A 20,000-nucleotide genomic window follows, 5' to 3' on the forward strand; every position below is an offset into this window, starting at 1 on the left:
CTATGCACGCAATCACTGCCAACAGAATAACAACAAACAAATGAATGACATAAAAAAAAACAGACAACGAATGAATGATAACACGAAAAAAAAAAACAAGGAAGAAAACCCGGAACATAAGACAAAATACGAAGACGAAGAAAAAAATCATTCCAAGGACAAGATTACCAACAAACTCTCTATTAACCATACGATAACAAACACTTTACACCCCTTGTATCTCATCACAAAACCATACAGTCAATAATACAACACTTTAACATTCTACTTCACTCACTCTCTTCCAAGATACGGCAGAACGACTGCCCCTTTTCTTCCAAAATAGCTCAGGTTACCATTCGTTTATCAGGAAGTTAACACCATTGAAAACAACACGAAATTCCTGTTTGGGCGAGCGAGTTTTCGCTATTTTTTCGCTATTTAATGCTATTTTCTATTTATTATGTTTTATTCTTTGGGTTTTTTGTTTTTTGTCTTATCCGAGTGATTGTATGGTATGATAAATATCATATGCGTATGTTTTTTTGTTGTAGGGTGTTCTTAATAAGGGGGACGATTACGCTATCTTTAGCGGAAGAAAGTTATTTTTATATTTTACATATTCAAGACCAAAATATTAATAAATATTAATTATACAACATGAACATTTATACTATTTTGCAAGAATTCGTTGAAACTTAGCTAAGCAAGCTGACATACTGAATCATTAGGCCTAGTGAAATATTGGGTCAACCTGGTACTTTCACTTTGTGAAACTCTTATATATAGTTAATATTATTTTTTTGTCGTTCTTGCAGTTTGTAATTTTTTGTGTAGTTATATATGATGGATTGATATTATATTCATATGTGTATGTATATTTTCAGCAGTTCATAAGAAAATAAACGCCATAGATGCTACGTAAAATAACCATACATAATAAAAAATATCAGTGAATATATATATATATATATATATATATTTTTTTTTTTTTCATACGCCTGTGTCGGTGCCTCTAAGCGTGATTTTCGAAATAAAGTATGACTTGAATCTTTAAAAATAAAGAGTTTTCCAGGACTCCAAAATCGCTCAGTTATCTGTATGCATTTTATCAGCACACACACACACACACACACATACACACACACACACACACACACACACACACACACACACACACACACACACACACACACACACACACACACACACACACACACACACACACACACACACACACCAAGTCCTCTCTCTTCGCATTTTATCTCGCCACTTCAACAAAGGCTTCTATAGAAAGGGCCACCAGTAAAGAATTATTCTCCTTAACTACACTCTCCCCCTTTCTCCTTCCCATTTTCTCCCCTCTACCTTCCCTCTTCCTTCCCTCAGGACCTTCCCTTGTCGAACAGCTGACTATACCATGAATATGTACTTTACATGTTTATTCTTAGTTTTATTTACTTTCTGTGTTGTATTTATGTTCATGGGTTTTATATGAACATAAATGCAATATTTTATGTATCATATAGATACAAGTGTGTTAATATATGTAAGTAAATGTAGTATATATAGACAGTTGTATATACTTCGATATACTTGTATACACTACGTATACTCATATACAGTACATGCATTTTACTTTATATACTTTATACGTTATACTTATATACTTTATACATTATACTTTTATGCATTACACTTATTTACTTTTTACATTATACTTATATACTTTATTAATTGCTACTTAACGAGTATACTTTTCCCCTCGATTCTCTTTTCATTCATCACTATCTTCATTTCCTCCTTACTGATGTTATCTCTGTTCTTCCTCTACAGGATGTTCGTTGTAGACTACAGCTGTTCTTATCGTTTCATTTTGGTGTTTTCTCGTTCCTTTTTTTTATTCTTTATTGTCTTTCTTTCTCACTTTCTTTTTTTCCTTCATATCATTCTATCTTTCTGTTCTGTTCATTTTAGTCAGTCTCTCTCTCTCTCTCTCTCTCTCTCTCTCTCTCTCTCTCTCTCTCTCTCTCTCTCTCTCTCTCTCTCTCTCTCTCTCTCTCTCTCTCTCTCTCTCTGAATATTTATTTATCGAAAATGATACCTCACATATTCCTTACATCGTAAAATAGTTCAGTCTTTTAAGCGCTGGAGATGGCAACAGTGAGATCGATAGGTCACAGGGTAGCTAGATATTATTGGCAATGCTGATGTTGCTAAAAATACAGAGCTAAACTAAAAGTGACAAACAAGAGGACAAGTAAAAGAAAATCTGACTAATATAACTTTTTTGATATTGCATTAGACAATAGCCTACCGTTATATGATATATTCAACAAAGAATCATCAGTATCAGCCTCGGGGCTATCATTATCACTATGGCTATCACTATCGCCATCATAATTCCTATTATCATTAATTCTACTATTGTTATTATCATTATTATTATTATTATTATTATTATTATTAGTAGTAGTAGTAGTAGTAGCAGTAGTAGTAGTATTATAATTATTATTACTATCATCATTCATAGCATTATTATTATATTATTATTAAAACTACTATCACTATCATACTTATTATCATTATTAAAATCATTATAACTAATATAGTACTAGTACTAATACTATTGATAATAATAATAATATTATTATTATCAATACTATTATTATTGCTATTACCATTATTATTATTATTATCAATACTATTATTATTGCTATTACCATTATTATTATTATTATCAATACTATTATTATTACTTTTACCATTATTATTGTTGTTATTATTATTATTATTGTTATTATTATAATCACCATTATTATTATTATTATTATTGTTATCATTTTAATTATTATTACTATTATTACTAACATTATTATCATTATATTATTATCACTATTACTATCACTGTTATCTTTATTATTATTATCATAAGAGAGAGAGAGAGAGAGAAAAAAAAAAGAGAGAGAGAGAGAGAGAGAGAGAGAGAGAGAGAGAGAGAGAGAGAGAGAGAGAGAGAGAGCGAGAGAGAGAGAGAGAGAGAAAGAGGGGGGGGGGGGTTTGGTTTGCGAAGTTCTAGCTTCGCCCGGGCCTTCTAGATATGGCCCGGCCTGTGTCAGCTTTTTTACGGCTGTCTCATTGAGTTGTCTGACACTCGGTGCTTACCGTGGCGGCGGGATTGCCAGCAAGCGCTCCTGCCGCCATGGTGTAAGCATTTCGCATAGCCTCTTTACCAGCACGGCGGCTGTTGTGGGCGGTCCATGTCTCAGGAATTGTGTATGGTTACAATTTTCTAGGTAGTGGACTAGTGTGGCGTTCGGCTCGCCGCAGTGCTTGCAGCACCATTCATCGCGTTCGATTGTTGGGATAATCTGCCATGCACAGTGGTAACCTAGGCGCATTCTGTGAAGAATGACTTCGGTACCTCTGTTGCTTACTTCAGAGAGTGCCAGTGGTTCAGAGCCTGTGGCGTCTGAGTACCAGCTGGCCGAGGGGGAGGTTCTCGTTTCCTCTCTGTGGAGCTGCCGTAGGAAGGTACGACCGACCAAGGCACACTTCTCCATAAGTAATTTTCGGCTCGGTTTTATCGTCATGGGATTTGGGGGCATACCCCTGCCAGCGGCGGCTAGTCTGTCAGCAAGCTCGTTCCCTCTGATGCCGATGTGGCTTGGGACCCAATTGAGGATAATTCTTCTACCCTGAGCAAGAATTCTCTGTGCCATTGTGAGAATCGTGGTCAGTAGGTAGATGTTGTCTGTGGGTGAGCTGTGCTGAAGACAGTCAATGGCTGCCCTGGAGTCTGTGTGTATGACCACGTGTCCTTCCCTTAGGGACGCGTGGCCTAGGGCTCCCATGATTGCAACTGCCTCTGCCTGTAGCGAGGAGGCGTTGTCTGTTACCCTCATGGATCGCGTGGCATCCCTAGCTGCAAAGCCGGCGCCTGCAGTGTGGCTCAAGGGATCGACCGATCCATCCGTGTAGTATGTTCTACTACCCGGAGGAGTGATGGCTGCAATGACCCTGTGGGCTTCTGCCTTTAGGCTAGGCATGGGGTATAGGCTCTTTTTCATTGACAGGTTCACTATGTTGAACTCTATCAGGCTCAGTGCCCACGGCGGGGCTTCGGCAAAGTCGGGGTGGGGGGAGTCCATGCCCTTAGCAAGAAGCTGTTCTTTGAGCTGATGGCGTATCAACACCCTGGCTGTATGAGACAGCCAGGAGTTGTTTGCAACGAGCTCGTTGTCTTGTTCGAGGCATCTGACTAATTTTTGTCTTAGGCTTGTGTTCCTGGGAGCCTGGATGACCTTTGACAGAAATTGTGTTGCCGTTAGATCGATTCGTGAGTCCAGGGGGAGAAGGTTTGCCTCCATCAGGAGGTTGAGGACCTTCGTCCACCTCGGGGCACCCAGAATGATCCTGGCAGCTTCATTTTGGACTGTTTCTAATTTGTCTGTGTGCTTTTTCTTTGCAGCAATTAGAGCGACTAAGGCATAGTCCACAATGGGCCGGACAGCATGTACATAGAATGATCTTAGTACTTTGTGTCTGGCCCCTATGCGTCTCCCAGTCATTGCTCTCATGACAGACAGTCTTGCTTTGGTTCGGTCAACCAGGTACTGGACCTCCTTATGGAAGGAGAGGGTCCGGTCTATCCTTACCCCAAGGTATAGGTAGTCCTTGACCCATTCTAATTCCACTCCCTGGATTTTCAGTCTTGTGCCTCGAACTCTCTGTCTCAAAGCCATGGCTTTGGATTTGGCAGCAGAGATCTTTAGTCCCGTCCTACAACGCTCCTCTGACACGAGGTCCAGACAACGCTGGGCTTTATTCTGGCTGCGTGGTCCAGTGGAGGTGATAGCGAGATCGTCTGCATACGAGATGATCTGGCACCCCACTGGGAGGTTTATGTTGAGGATACAGGACATTAAAGTGTTGAATAGGGCTGGACTGAGAACCCCACCCTGTGGCGTTCCATTTTCGAGCGGCATGTGCTGCGATAGGTGACCCTGGAATTTGACATTGGCAGTCCTGTTCCTGAAGTAGTCACCTATCCAAGCCAAGAGCTTTCCTCTGATTCCCTTCTGGATCAGGCTTTCCTGAATGGCAAGCGGACTTGCCAGTTCAAAAGCCTTCTCCAGGTCAAGGAATACCACCACAGCTGGGCCCTTGCTGATTGTGCTTAAGAGCGTGGCTAAGCTGTGTGCTGTGCCCATGCCCCTTGTGAACCCGTGAAGGTGTTCGTGCGGGGGTCCCGTTTTCCATTGAAGCCGGTTTAGTACCATCCTCTCAGCCGTCTTGGCCAGGCAGCTGAGCAGAGAGATGGGGCGGTACTTCCCCGGCTCCTTTGGTTTTGGGACGGGAACTATGGTAGCCCTCTTCCAACTCTGGGGTAGAGTGGAAGTTTCCCAGGACTTGTTGATGAGTTGCAAGAGTGCACGCTCACCTGCTAGTCCTAGGTGGGAGATAATGGGGTACGAGATCCCATCAGAGCCCGGGGCTGTGTTGGAACTGGTTTTATAGGCTTTCCTTAGTTCCCTCAGAGAAAAGATAACGTCTAAATTATCGGGTTCGGCTGCCCTTTCTCTGATCTGAGCGTGTCTGTCTGGCTGTAGACGCTCTTGTCTTGCCCTCAGCTCGGCTGGCAGACTGTTGCTGCTCGTTCTCGCAGAGAACTCGTGCGCCAGTCTGTTAGCCTCTGCTTGGGGGTCGTGATGGGTGCACCTCGGGGCTGAGCGGCTGGTAGCTCGCTTGACCCGTTGCCACAGCTCTGAAAGGGTGGTTTGGTGGTCGAAGGACTCACACCATTCCAGCCACTTTTCCTGCCTGACTCTGTTGGCAGTTTCCTTGGCATCCGTGACAGCTTCCCTTAGGAGGGATAGGTTGTCAGGGGTTCTTTGCCTTCGGAATAGTTTTCGGCACATGTTCACCCTGTGGTTGACCTCCCTGATCTCGTCATTGAAGTACCAGGCGTCTTTGTGACTTCTGGACCCAGGCCGAGTTTTGGGTATGGTCTGTGAGGCTGCTTCATTAATGGCGTTTAGCAGGCTGGCTTCGAGCACTTCCACATTTTCGCTTTGTAGGGGATTGTTGCATCTCAGACAGAGGGCCAAGGCGTTTTGAAACGCCTGCCAGTTGGCCTTGTCTGTTTTCCATCTTGGATTTGGTCTTAGGATTTCGGCTGGGCCAGCATCCATGAGGGTAGTTATAGTGCCGTAATGGTCACTTGTGACGGTCTCATCAACACACCAGCCAATCCTCCCCACCAGAGTCGCAGTGGCCAGGGTGAGGTCTAGGACCCCTCCTCTGACATGCGTTGGCTCTTGGGTGTTGAGGAGAGCGATCTCAGGGAATGTCTCTAGCACGTCGGCTATATGATAGCCGGCCGCATCCGGTGCCCGGCAGGGAGCCAGGATGGGGTGGTGTGCATTGAAGTCTCCCCCTATGATCACTCGGTCGTGTGCAGCAGAAGCACAGACCTGGCTGATGTCTAAGCTTTTACAGCGTGGCCGGCTGTACACATTGTACAGTTTGAGGGGCCCCCCGGCCAGGTGAACCTCGACGGCAAGGGATTCAACATCGTCTCCACAGTGCGATGCACGGCTATTGCGGAGCAGGGGATTGTTGCTCTCACAAGGGTGATCAAGCCTCTCTTGCCAGGTGTTCGTGGCAGTGTGAAGGCATGGTACCCTGAGAAGCGAACAGTGTCCACTGTTAATGTCTCCTGGAGCATGACAATGTCAATGTTCCTTGATCGCACTACTGCTTGGAGAAAAGCGTTCTTTGCAGAGAAGCTATTGATGTTCCACTGTAGGATGCTTAGATGGTGTGTCATGATGTTACTCAGTGATAGTTACATCAGAGACATCGTCGGAGTCTGACAACTCCATTGCGAGGTCCTCGCTGGTTGAGGGCTCCTCGTCTGTTGTCAGGCTATCCTTGGGTCCACTGGGGGGTGGAGAGCCTTTGGTAGCTCTGACTTTGGTTGGTTCGGCTTTTCTCTCAGGCTTTTTCTTGGCTGGCCTTGCTGGCCTTGCCTGGGCAAGGTCAGCGTGATCTGGCTCTGGCTGCACAGATTCAGCCTGTTTTGGCTCTGCCTGTGAAGGCATGGCCTGGTTTGGAGTGGGGAGGGGAGTCTCGTCCTGGGGTGAGGGTGAGGCTGGTTTTTCTCTAGCCAGCTTTCTTCCCTTCAGGGCTGCGACAGTCTGGGTCATTGCCGTCATGGCGACCGAAACTGCCTTCTCGGCCTCCTCACTCGACCTCCCCAGGGCTGTTGCTACTGCTGTGACAACAGCAGTTAACAGGAGAGTCATATCGTCCTCGTCAAAGAGGAGATGATCATCTGTTGGGGAGGTTTTTGTGGTACTCTTAGAAACTTTTTTCTTTAATTTCTTTTTCTGCACCTTTGGCATTGTCGGAAACTCCTTTTTGTTGGAGACATCCGGTGTCGGCTGGAGGGCGGCTTCCTTCCTCTTAGGAGGTCGGGGGGCCTTTTCGCTTTTGTTCCTTCCCCAGACATGGGTGCCCGGTGGGGCAGGAACAAAGTCTGATCGGTTTTGAGCAACCTCTTGTCGCCTGAGGGCCGCCTTTTTCCTGACAGAGCAAGTCAGGCTCCAGGCATGATGCTTCTTGGCACAGTTGGGACATTTGGCTGTTGTGTCCCTCTTTTCCTCTTTGTATGCCTTGAGGCATACCTCTGTGTTGTGTGCCTTGCTACAGACACCACATTTAGGCTTGGCTGTACAGTTAGCCTTGTGGTGACCGTATTTCTGGCACTTGAAACACCGAAGTGGTTCTGGCACATACGTTCGAAGGTTGTAGGTGCCCCAGTTACCCAGATCAAGGGTAGTGGTTGGGGCACCTTTCATGGTCACCAGGACTTGCCTGGTTGGGGTCTTCCCCTTCGACATTCGGGAAGCCTGCACGACCTGTGGGTGTGAAGCGATCAGCTCCACATCGTACGAGACTGAGAAGCCAAGTAGCACCATCTTGGTTCTCTTTTCCTCGGGACTTAGTGGGGAAAGACTCACTTTTCTCCCATCAGTTAGCTCCTTCGTTTCCCGGAGGAAATTTAAGGTAGCTTGATCTTTGGGCATTATGATCATGCCCTGATCTCGGGCGACCCGGATCGACAACCGGATTTTCCGTTGCAACTCCAATGCCCTGACCAATTGGTAGGCATTGTCGAAGCCTTCGGGTTTAGCTGGCACTTTGAACTGGGTGAAGCGTTTAGGGGGTCCCGACTCTTCATCAGAGTCGGTATCCGGCCTCGGACGCTTCGGCCCGCCCTTTCGGCTTTCGGGCTTGTTTGAGGAGGCAGGAGCTGATGCGGCTGGTTCAGCCTGCTCTCCCCTCTCAGTCGGGGAGGCCGTCTGTGAACTCAGGGGCCTCCCTGGCTTAGCTGCTGGCCTGGAGAGGCCAGCTCGCGAGTCAAGATCTTTGACTATTCGGTGGACAGACCCATTGGCTTCGGTCTTGTCCACCTTAGCAGCAGGGGTGACAGTGTCATCCTGTGCTTGGGGCTTTCTTTTGCCACCGGAAGGCGCATATGCCTTCATGGTGACTACCGTGGTCTGGGCCTTGCGCGGTTCGTCAACTGTAAGTTCAGTCTGTGGGGGGTGTTTGATTGTTTTTTCCATGAATTGGTAAGTGCTTCATCCTCTCACGCCCCCACCCACCACGGAGTCCAACAAGGGGAAGCTGAGTGTCAGAACCAGTGTCTAACAGCAACAGGAGTGATGAGAGGATATACGCAGCCAATAGCCATTGTGACGGCACTCACGGACCATTGTGAGTGCCAATGGCGGCATGACTGCTTGACCCTAGCCTCCCGGGGGAGACCAGCCGATTGACCGTGACCGGGCCGGGATCAGGCCGCCTGTCTTGCTGGAATAGAGGACCAAAGAGGCGTGTTGCTAGCCGCAGGGCGTACTCGTTCACGGCATCGCTCAACCTCCAGGACTCCCGTCTCCACAGCGCACAAGGCTGCCACGCACGGCAAACGCGTGGGTAGGTGTAAACCCCTGGGGAGAGACCAGAGGGGATGCCCTTCCACCTACGAGACATCATTGTTTGGAGCCTTTTTGCTCAGCCCTCTGAGGCAGCCACCCAAAGGTTGCTTCACCGCAGTGAGGGAAGAGGAGTCTTGCACTTTTACCAGGCAGTTCCTTTCATCCCTCTGAAGCAACCACCCAAAGGTTGTTTCACCTCAGTGAGGAAGGAAAGGACCTGTGTCTTTTCAAAGTAGTTCCCCCTTCCCTCTAAAACAGCCACCCAAAGGCTGTTTCACCTCAGTGAGGGAAGGGAGGTTTTGCGTTCTTGTCAGGCACTTCCTTTCGTTCCCCTGAAGCAACCACCCAAAGGTTGTTTCACCTCAGTGAGGAAGGAAAGGACCTGTGTCTTTTCGAGGTGGTTCACCCTTCCCTCTAAAACAGCCACCCAAAGGCTCTTTCACCTCAGTGAGGGAAGGGAGGTTTTGCGTTCTTGCCAGGCAGTTCCTTACATTCCTCTGAGGCAACCACCCAAAGGTTGTTTCACCTCAGTGAGGAAGGAAAGGACCTGTGTCTTTTCAAAGTGTTTCCCCCTTCCCTCTGAAGCAGCCATCCAAAGGCTGTTTCACCTCAGTGAGGGAAGGGGGGTTTTGTCCTTTTTGTCAGCTGGTTCCTTTCATCCCTCTGAAGCAACCATCCAAAGGTTGTTTCACCTCAGTGAGGGGGGGGGGGGGGCGGTACTCGAAAACCATTCCGGACGTCTAGACGGGAGCGGTCGCCTGTGTGAAGGGCAGGGCCACAAACCGACCGAGAAGCGGGGCGGCACGGGGAATGGTTACCCCGGCGGCCCCCGGCCGGCTGCGTGACGCGAGCCCGCGACCTTTGCCGTGCCCGGGGAGAGAAAGAGAGAGAGAGAGAGGCGATGCTCCTTGTTTCGCAGAAAAGGAATCCGGCATGGAGACTGACGCAATGCCTGGGAAAGGGTGCATTCAGAGCAACCATTGTTTTGATTCTAATACTGCCGTTTTCTCTCAGTCGGTACAGGACTAGTAATAAATTCTGTTCTTTTATATTTTTGACTAACATATGGCGCCTATGAAATCATGCCTGCAAATGCTGTCCCAGGCTCCCCTACACCAGTGGGGCGCACGGGACAGCAGTTCAAAGATTCCAAAGGTCACCTGCTGTCTACCTGTATTTTATCTAACACCCAACTATCTGTCCTGCGATCTGTCCAGCTAACACAAAGTAAACGTCTGTAGCACCCAATTCAGAAGTGACCATTCTTTTTCCATCTTTTGCTCATTTTTGTTTCTTAATGGAAAGCACTTTGTCACCACTTCAACCCCTGATACTCTCCATGCTATGAGAGCTGTTTTGTCACCTTTCTTTGGATTGGAAAACTTATGATGAACGTATTTGTAAAATGAATTACCAGCTTTTCAAACGGCGTTGGAATTCCCACGAATCGAATATAGGCATATAAATGTAAATAGATATTTAGGTTTTTATCAACTCATTCTCTCTTTCTTTCTTTCTTTTTTCTATTTAATGCTATTATTATGTCTTAGAGTTCTGTGTGGCAATGCCTCATGTAATATATTAGTTGGTACCTTTTTCACATTACTTAACCAGAAACTACTACATTTCTTATCGTTCCTATTAGATAAATATTTATGTGTATATATATATTTTTTTTCCTTTTTTTTTTTTTTTTTTTTTTTTTTTTTTTTTTTTTTTTTTTTATAAAGATATGATACAATGTTACAGTTAACACACACTTGTCATTTTGTATTTACAATCAAAATATAACATAGAGGGATTTATAGTAAGCTCACAAGAAAACATAAAGCAGCCAATTACTTGAATAGTAAAGGTAAGAACAAAACGAAGCAATATAAAAATGTATGATCCAATTACAACACATTCACTTCCCGGTTGTCGATCATACAGACATAGTATCGGAAATGACGACAGCACACACACACACGCGCGCGCATACACACGCACACGCACATACATACACAAACACACACACACACGCGCGCGCGCGCATACACACACACACACGCACACACACATACATACACAAACACACACACACTCACACACAGACACACACGCGCGCGCGCGCGCATACACACACACACACACACGCACACGCACATACATACACAAACACACACACAAACACGCACACGCACATACATAAACACACACACACTCACACATAGTTACACACACACACGCGCGAGCGCGCGCGCGCATACACACACACACACTCACACACACAGACACACACACGCGCCTACACACACACACACAAACACACATCCTCACACACAGACACACACGCACGCGCGCGCATACACACACACGCACACGTACATACATACACAAACACACACACACGCGCATACACACACACACACACACGCGCGCGCGCGCGCATACACACACACGCACACACACACACACGCACGCATATATATATATATATATATATATATATATATATATATATATATATATATATGTATATAAATGTACATGTAAGATGTGTGTGACGATTTTTTACCAGTTTATAAAACGCAGTTGGAATTCCCACGAATGAAATGCATTGTCTTTTTTTCTTTTATTTTTTATTTTTTTTTAAACAAAAATGTGATACAATTTTACAGTTAATACATAATTGTTATTTTGCATTTACAATCAAAATAGAATACAGAGAGATTTACAGTAAGCTCCCAAGACTGAAAACATAAAATATCTAATTGTTGAATAGTAAAGAAAACAAATACAAAACAAAACGAAGCAATATAAAAATATATGATCCTATTACAACAAATTCACTTCCCGGTTGTCGATAATACAGACATAGTATCGAAAACGACGACAGCACACACACACACACACACACACACACACACACATGCGTACACAGCTATGAATGTAATGCATTCCTGTTAATGGTGTATTTCCATTCCTGATCTTCAGTGGGATGGCTCTGCCTCCTTCGCTTCTGCAGGCTAAGTCTCCTCGCGCTGGGACGCCGAGCGGCTGGCCTCCTGGCCGAGGCGCTCGAAGGCGCAGATGAACTCGTCGATGGCGGGCCTGGCTTCCGGGTCCTGGCTCTGCGATCCCTTGAGCAGCTGCTTGATGGCCGCGTCCTTGATCTTGGCGCAGCCTCGCACGAGGGCGCCCAACGAATAGATGTCCGCGCTGGGCTGTGCGGCGCACCCGAGGAAGTACTCGGGCGCGATGTGGTCGTGCCACAGGCGCCTCTTGTTCTCCAGGAACGAGCGGACGGCGGGGTCCGTGGTCTAGTTGTCGGCGAAGCGGCAGGTGCCGAGCGCCGTCGCTAGACCCAAGTCCAACAGAGTGACGCTGACGGTGCCGTTGACCAAGTCCAAGGCCACCTGGTCTGCCTTCAGGTCGCTGTGGACGAAGCCTGCCTCGTGGACGCCCTTGACGGTGAGCGAGAGTTGGCGCAGGATGTCGCAGAACAGCGTCTTGGTCATGCGGATGTCAGACTTTTTTGCTATAACGTCGCTCAGCATGCAGGACCCGTGCCTCGTCATGAGGAAGGCCAATGGCTAGCTGCAGTAGGCCAGGAGACGGGGAATGCCCGCGACGTGGCGCAGGCTGTGCAGCGCCGTGGCTTCCTGTAAGGCCTCGGCGGGTTCCGCGTGCTCCTTGAACACCTTGATGCACGCAGAAGGGAACTGTGGCGCATCGACGGCGAGGACCTTGGCGGACGCGCCCTCTCCGAGCACCGTCGTGCTAGCGGCAATCAGGGGCGCCAGATCAAGGACATTCATGTCTAGCGTCGGGAGCATCTGCTCTGTTACAGGCGATAGCGATTCCATTTCCTTGGCGGTCAGCCGAGTGTCTCGCTCGTTCGCTGTTAGCAACACACGTCTGTACTCTACCAAGGTTAGATTCAGAATGAGAGATCTTGCGGAGCACCTTGTATATATTAACTTCTGTGAGTGCATTCGTTGTTGGAAAAATTATGTTTTTTAATTTCGAATGCATGTATGCACGTATTTGTTTGGATATCAGTGTATTGGCAATAACAATAATAATAATTATTATAATAATGATTATAATGATAATAATGATAATGATAATATTAATACTGATAATAACATAACAATAATAATAATAACAATAATGATGATAATAATGATAATAACAATGATAATAACTATAATGTTAATTACAATAAGGATATTATTAACAAAAATAATAACAATAATAATATTTATAATAATGATGATGATTATGATAATAACAAAATAATAACAATATTAATAATTATAATAAGAATAATGATAATGATAATAATAATAATAATGATAATAATAATAACAACAATAACAATAATAGTAATAATAACGATAATAATGATAATAAAAGTTATAAAGATAATAATAATAATGATAATAATAATAATGATAAAAATAATAATAATAATAATAAGGATAATAACTCGTAGTTATCTAGATTTGTGAGTAAAGAAATGTATCACAACAACAATGTTTCCCCTAAAAGATACTCGTTTTCTTTAACCACATTCAAACGCTAACGTTTTCTTTGAACACTAAACGTAGGGATTTTATAATTTTGTTAATGTAGGTGATGTGTGGGGAGATCTGAGGAAGCGATAAAAACGTTTAATTTTCTATTTATATTCCAAGTGATATAAAAAATTGTCTCCTTTCTGAGATAAGTATGATAAGTAACAACTTATTAGTACAAATTAACTGTGTTGATTAAATAGGATCCTCGATATCACAATACACGCATGGCAATGTTTAAAATAATTAAGATATCAGAATAATGAAAATAAATAAAGAGCAAAAGAATAAGAAAAAAATTAAAGGAAGGCACATCAAAGGCAGAATTGCATAGAGTTAGATATAAAAAACCCAATACAAGAATTTTGTGATGGAGTGTTATGACATTTAGATGATTTACTCCGTACCGCTCTGCATCTTTACGTTTTCTGTAAATACATCGACAAGCTTTCGTTTTCTGTTAATAATGACACTAGGGATATCTAAATTACATATCCTAGGAGTAGGTCGCGTGTCTTCATCCGAGTTGGAAATATAAAAGGCCTGATTTGCTTTTAAATTGTTAGATTTTGGTGGCGGCATCGGCAGCGTCTCTGACTTGCACGTTGCAGGACCCAAGATCGAGACCAGAGGAAACCTTCTTTAGCCTCGGGAAAAGTTAACAGGTGTTTCTTGACACCTGCTCGTGTTTGGCGGTTCACGAGTGTTCTCCAAGGAGATAACGTCCCCCTCTCGAGGTCAAAGGTCACTCAGGTCGGCAACTATGCAGAGCGGCAGCAACAGGCTGCAATATGGCGGCAGACATACTGTCTGGCCAAGAGACATCCCCCTGGGCTTTAAGGGACTAAATACCGCCGTCAGAAGAGATCGACGGTTTAGCAACGTCTCTGTAATAACAACAGACAATACTGATGAACAACAACAAATGGTTCTGGTTGGCCGACTCTGGTAGTTGTTTTATTTGAATTTTCCTTAACGATTTAACGATTCTCCAGTAAAAATAATGATATCATTATCATTACCATTATCGTCATTATTATTGTCATTACTTTTATTATTATTATTATTATTATCATTATTATTATTGTTGTTATTATCATTATAATTTTTAAAATTAATATCATTATTATTATTATTACTATTATTATTATTATTATTATTATCATTATTATTACTATTATTATTATTATTATTATTATCATCATTATCATTATCATTATTTCTATTATTATCATTATTATTATTATTATCATTATTGTTATCATCATTGTTATTATTATTGTAAGGTGACATCCTAGTCCTCCTCATCTCGGGCTTCCGAGAGCATCCCTCGCCACTCGTTTCCCGTCGTTCGGCCGCGCCCGGATCTCGCTTGCTCGCTCCTTTTCGTTTGGGGGAAGTCTAATCTTTTCACTTGGCCTTTTATCTTGTTCTAGTGATTTGCAGTTTTAGAAAAGTTTCCCCTTTTGATAGCCGTTTTCTTTTCTTTTCTTTTTTTGCTCGATTTTACACAGTCACTGTATAATTACTTTACTTTTTATTCAATATTAAGACTCGTAAATAGTGGTTTTAACGAATGTTTTGTATCTATTTTATTAAGCATAAAGGTTTTCGAGATGCACTTAATCATGTTACTTTGCCTTCTCTGGTAATTATAAATAAACGCTAAACAATTTCTAGTCTATGTATAAAAAGAAAACCCATAGGCTGAACGTCAAGGAGTTGATGATTATGCTCGGTCTTTTTTTTCTTTGTTTGCTTGTTTGTATATGCCTAGATGCTTCACGCTACCACAACATAACATCTAGACACTCTGAACCCACACTAATATATATATCAATAGCCAGAGAGCAAAAGAACACTTCACATTATTATTATTATCATTATTATTATTATCATTAATATTGTTATCATTATTATTATAAATTTTGTTATTATTATCATTATTATTATCATCATTATTATTTTTATCATTATTATTATCATTAATGTTCTTATTATCATCATTATTATTATTATCAATATTATCATTATTATTATCATTATTATTACTATTATGTCATTACTATTATTATCATTATTGTTATCAATATCATTATCATCATCCTTATTACTATTGTTATCATTATTATTATTATCATCATTATTATTATTATTATTATTATTATTATTATTATTATTATTGTTATCATTATTATTATTATTATCATTATTATTACTATTATCATATCATTATTATCCTCCTTTTTCTCACCATCACCACCACCATTATCTTCTTCCTCCTCCTTTTTCTCACCATCATCATTATCCTCCTCCTCATAAACGTTATCACTGTCATCATCGCCATCATCATCCGGGCACAAACACACACACATTATTAGTATTAATATTAGTTTTGTCATGTTTATTATTGGTATTATTTATATTATTATTTTTATTCTGTTTACAATTGCCATTATTTCTTTTATAATAATTATCATTATTATTGTTATTATAATTTTCATTATCATTATAAATGTAATTGTTATTGATTGTATAATTGTTATTATGATTATTATGATTATTATTATTATTATTATTATTATTATTATCATTATCATTATTATTATTGTTATTGCTATTATTATTATTTTATCATTATCATCATCATCATTATAAATATCATTATTGTTATTATTATCGTTAATAATATCCTTATTGTAATTATCATTAACATTATCATTATCATCATTGTTATTATCATTATTATTGTCATTATTATTATTGTTATTGTAATTATTAATATTATATTAACATTGTCATTATTGTCATTATTATTATTATTATTATTATTATTTTTATTATTATTACCAACACACGGATATCCAAACACATACGTGCATTCACGAGGATGGCACCATACGTGGAGCCGCCAGTGCCTCAAGTGTTGCCAATGGGGCCACAAGTCTTGGACCTGTCAGCACGATGTTCGATGCAGGTTTTTCGGTAGAAAGCATGACTCCAGGCTCTGCTGAGCCAGAATTGGAAAGGCGGAAGTGGTTAAGCCTTGTTGCTGCAACTGCGAGGGCCCCCACAATGCCGGGTCTCAGGCATGAAGGGTAAGGCCACAATCAAAGCTTATTTCGGCGGTTCCCCAGCAAGGAATCGGGGAAAGGAAAAAAGAAAAGCCCGGCCCCCTCGCAGGCAGAAGTGCAAAGGGAGGGCACAACTATAATCCCAACGCCTGGCTACAGGGCCCACCGCGTGTGGCGCCGGAGCGTGTGTGCATGCGTGTATATTTGCACGCCTGTGCGTTTATGTGCGTATGGGTTTATGGAATTCATGTTGAACAAATTGTAAGTAGAACAACGAAGGGAAGTGCAGGAAAACACACGAATATGCCTGTACGACCAGATATATGCTATATCGGTTTATTTACGAAAAGACAAAGCTCCAGAGAGTTTACGAAAACTACTCAAGTTATCCCTCGAAATCATAACATCACATTTTCTATAACAGTTCACGGTCACAGAAAGGAGTCAGAGCACACTTTTATTCAAGTAAATCAACTTGTGTTTGATTACATCAACAACATACAATGCGCAATAAATTAAGTATTATCATAAAAGAAAGTTAATAATTATTATATTATATTCTAAAAGGCTTTATGGAACACAACTAAGATCATTACACATTTACTATTTACTCGTCTCAGTATTTGTAACTGTAATTCATGAAACAAAGATAGACAACGAGACTAAATTAATTATACATTAATTTAATGTAATTTTAGTCACAATTAATATCATGTCAAGGAAACTACTTTAAACTCGTATTCACCTGAGGGGAGCCTGGACGCATACGTGGAGGGGAGACATAGACGTGACACGTGGCTCAGACGCGGAGGAAGGGGACGTGACACGTAGGAGCTCAGACGCGGAGACAGGCTCCATGAAGGAAGACGTTCGGAACAGAGAGCATAAGGCTCGCTGTTTATAAACGAGTATAAGACTCATTTTGCCGAATGTTACGTCTTACTGTAGAAGCATAAGGCTTCTTATTGTTTAGGCAGCGAACATAAGGTTCGCTAGCCATTTAGTGAGTATAAGACTCACGAAACGAGGAAGCAGTAGAAGGGTTCGGAAATCATAATTTTCGGTGAGTTGAAATAATTACCATTGATTTGATATTGTTGTAATATTAAAATTGTTTATATTAAGTGTTATATATTTATTAGTTATGGACATGTATAATACTTTTATGTAATTTTATGTTTATTCTTTGACGTAAGTGTGATTAATTAATTTGTAAGTTTTCTTATATGTTATTTCGTTGTAATTTCAGTAATCAGCATATAAACATTTGGACAAACAAAAGGATGTTTATCTGAATTCCGAAACTTTTCAACCCTGTTAACCTACGTTCCCACATCGCCTATATTCGCATATTCGTGTGCTTTCCTGAACTTCCCTTCGTATGTTTGCGTGGGCGCATGCGTATATATGTGTGGGTGTTTGCGGACGCGCGTATATGTGCATTGGTGGATGCATGCCTGAGTGTGCGTGCGTGCGGGCGATTCGCCTTACCACTAAAACAAAGACAAATTTAGCAAATCCGACGTCACAGCTTAAGGCTGTAAAAAATCCCTATGCTTAAAAATTAAATACGGCAGCATAACCCATTTGATAAATATGTTCTTAAGATCATGCCCAGTTCCAGCTCAGGTACATCAGTACTTACCTTAATACCTTCCGTGATTGCCTCTCTCTGGTCACTTAAACTTGGCGACACTGACCACCTCTTTAGTGTTTGAAAAACGTGTGTTTACATTGCCCTGGTGACGTCAGAGGCAAACATTTATAACTTTTTTCTTCAAATAAATAGCATTATAACACGCAAATGAGAATGGACAAAAGTACAATGGGAAGCATAAAAATAAAAACAAAAGAAAAAGAAGTGTAATGTACTTAAAAGAATTAATAAACAAAATGCGTGAAACGTTTCTACTAAAACTCAAATTAAAAACGAGGTAATATCAAGACCTTAAAAGTTTATGGAATGTTTTAAAATACTAAAATGAATAAAAAGCTAATAAGAGTAAGTTTTTAAAAATGTCTCGTTATCAATTTATGATTAAAACAATCACGGAAAACCGTAAAGCATGTCTCTGTTCTCTCTCCTTCTCTCTTTCATTCATTCTCTTTTATGCCGTTTTTATGTGTGTATTTATTTATTTATTTATTTATTTATTATTATTATTATTATTATTATTATTATTATTATTATTATTATTATTATTATTATTATTATTATTATTATTATTATTATTATTATTATTATTATTATTATATATATTGCTATTTTCGTTCTATTGTTCTTGTTTTTTTTCTGTTCTTCTATTTCTCTTGTTCCCCCTCTTATTTTCTTTCTTGCATAAGTCACCATAATCAATATTCTTTCTCCTTGTATTTAGCATTTTCCCATTTTTATTCTATTTTTTTTTATCCCATTTTTATCTGTATCTCTCTTTGTCTGCCTCTGTCTCCCCCCCCCCCCCTTCTCTCTCTTTCTCTTTCTTCCTCTGCCCCTGCCTCTCTGTCTCTTTCTCTCTGTCTCTCTCAATCTTTTGTCTATCTTTCTCTTTCTCTCATTCTTGGCCTCTGTCTCTGTTTCTCTGTCTTCATCTCCCCCCCCACCCCCCTTTCTCCCTCTCTCTCTCTTACTAACTAACGAACTAACTAGCGACAAGAACTAACCATAAGACATGGTCTTAGCGAGAGAGAGAAAGCAAACCGCAAAAGGGAAGAAATGGAAACCATAGAACAAAGGGAATAGGAAAAGTGACAAAACGATGAAAAGGGAGAATACGAAGGGCGAAGGAAGGAGAGAAAGGCAGAGTGGAGAGAGTCAAACAATTTAGAGAAAAGGAGAAAACAGAATTAAAAAAAAAAAAGAATTTACGAAAGTAAATATGAAGGTCTATACAAGTAAGAAAAAAAAAAAAAAAAATAAGGAGAACATAAAACCAATGAAAAGGAATCAGACAAAGAATAGAAAAATAAATGAATGAAAGAGACGAGATGAAAATTAGAAGGAAAAAAGAAAGGAACAATCAAACAAACTAGAGAATCGGGGAAAATGAAAGAATTAATCAAGATCAAAGAAAATAAATATTTATACAAATAAGAAAAAAGCGAGAGCATAAAATCAATAAAAAAATAAGAAAATAAAGAAGGAAGTGACTGAAAGAGACGAGAAGAGACAAAATAAAGACAGAAACTTAGATGAAAAATTATCAGGAAAAAAGAAAAGAACAATGAAAAGAGGAAATGACTAAGAAAGAAAAGGTAGAGAAAGAGGGCAGCATTGAAACCAAGACGAAAAAACTTTTAGAACATAATGAGAGAAACTGCGAAAAAAAGATACATGATTTCTTGAGGAAACGAAGCAAATAGCAAATCTATCGAAACTA

The 20,000-nt window shown here is 41.3% G+C and overlaps 1 protein-coding gene across 3 annotated transcripts in view; it reads right to left on the reverse strand.

Annotated features, from left to right (window-relative positions):
- LOC125047028 (regulator of G-protein signaling 10-like) overlaps positions 1 to 406 on the reverse strand; it is a 12,642-nt gene extending 12,236 nt beyond the window's left edge. For 2 of the 3 annotated variants that reach the window (XM_047645057.1, XM_047645055.1), the window contains exon 1: positions 278 to 406. The gene's annotated coding sequence lies outside the window, so the exon portion shown is untranslated. The remainder of the gene's footprint in view (positions 1 to 277) is intronic. The other variant, XM_047645056.1, reaches the window with a different exon arrangement.
- Between the last annotated feature and the right edge of the window lie 19,594 nt (positions 407 to 20,000).

This window comes from Penaeus chinensis, chromosome 40 (genome assembly GCF_019202785.1).
Source record: "Penaeus chinensis breed Huanghai No. 1 chromosome 40, ASM1920278v2, whole genome shotgun sequence".
Taxonomy (NCBI): domain Eukaryota; kingdom Metazoa; phylum Arthropoda; class Malacostraca; order Decapoda; family Penaeidae; genus Penaeus; species Penaeus chinensis.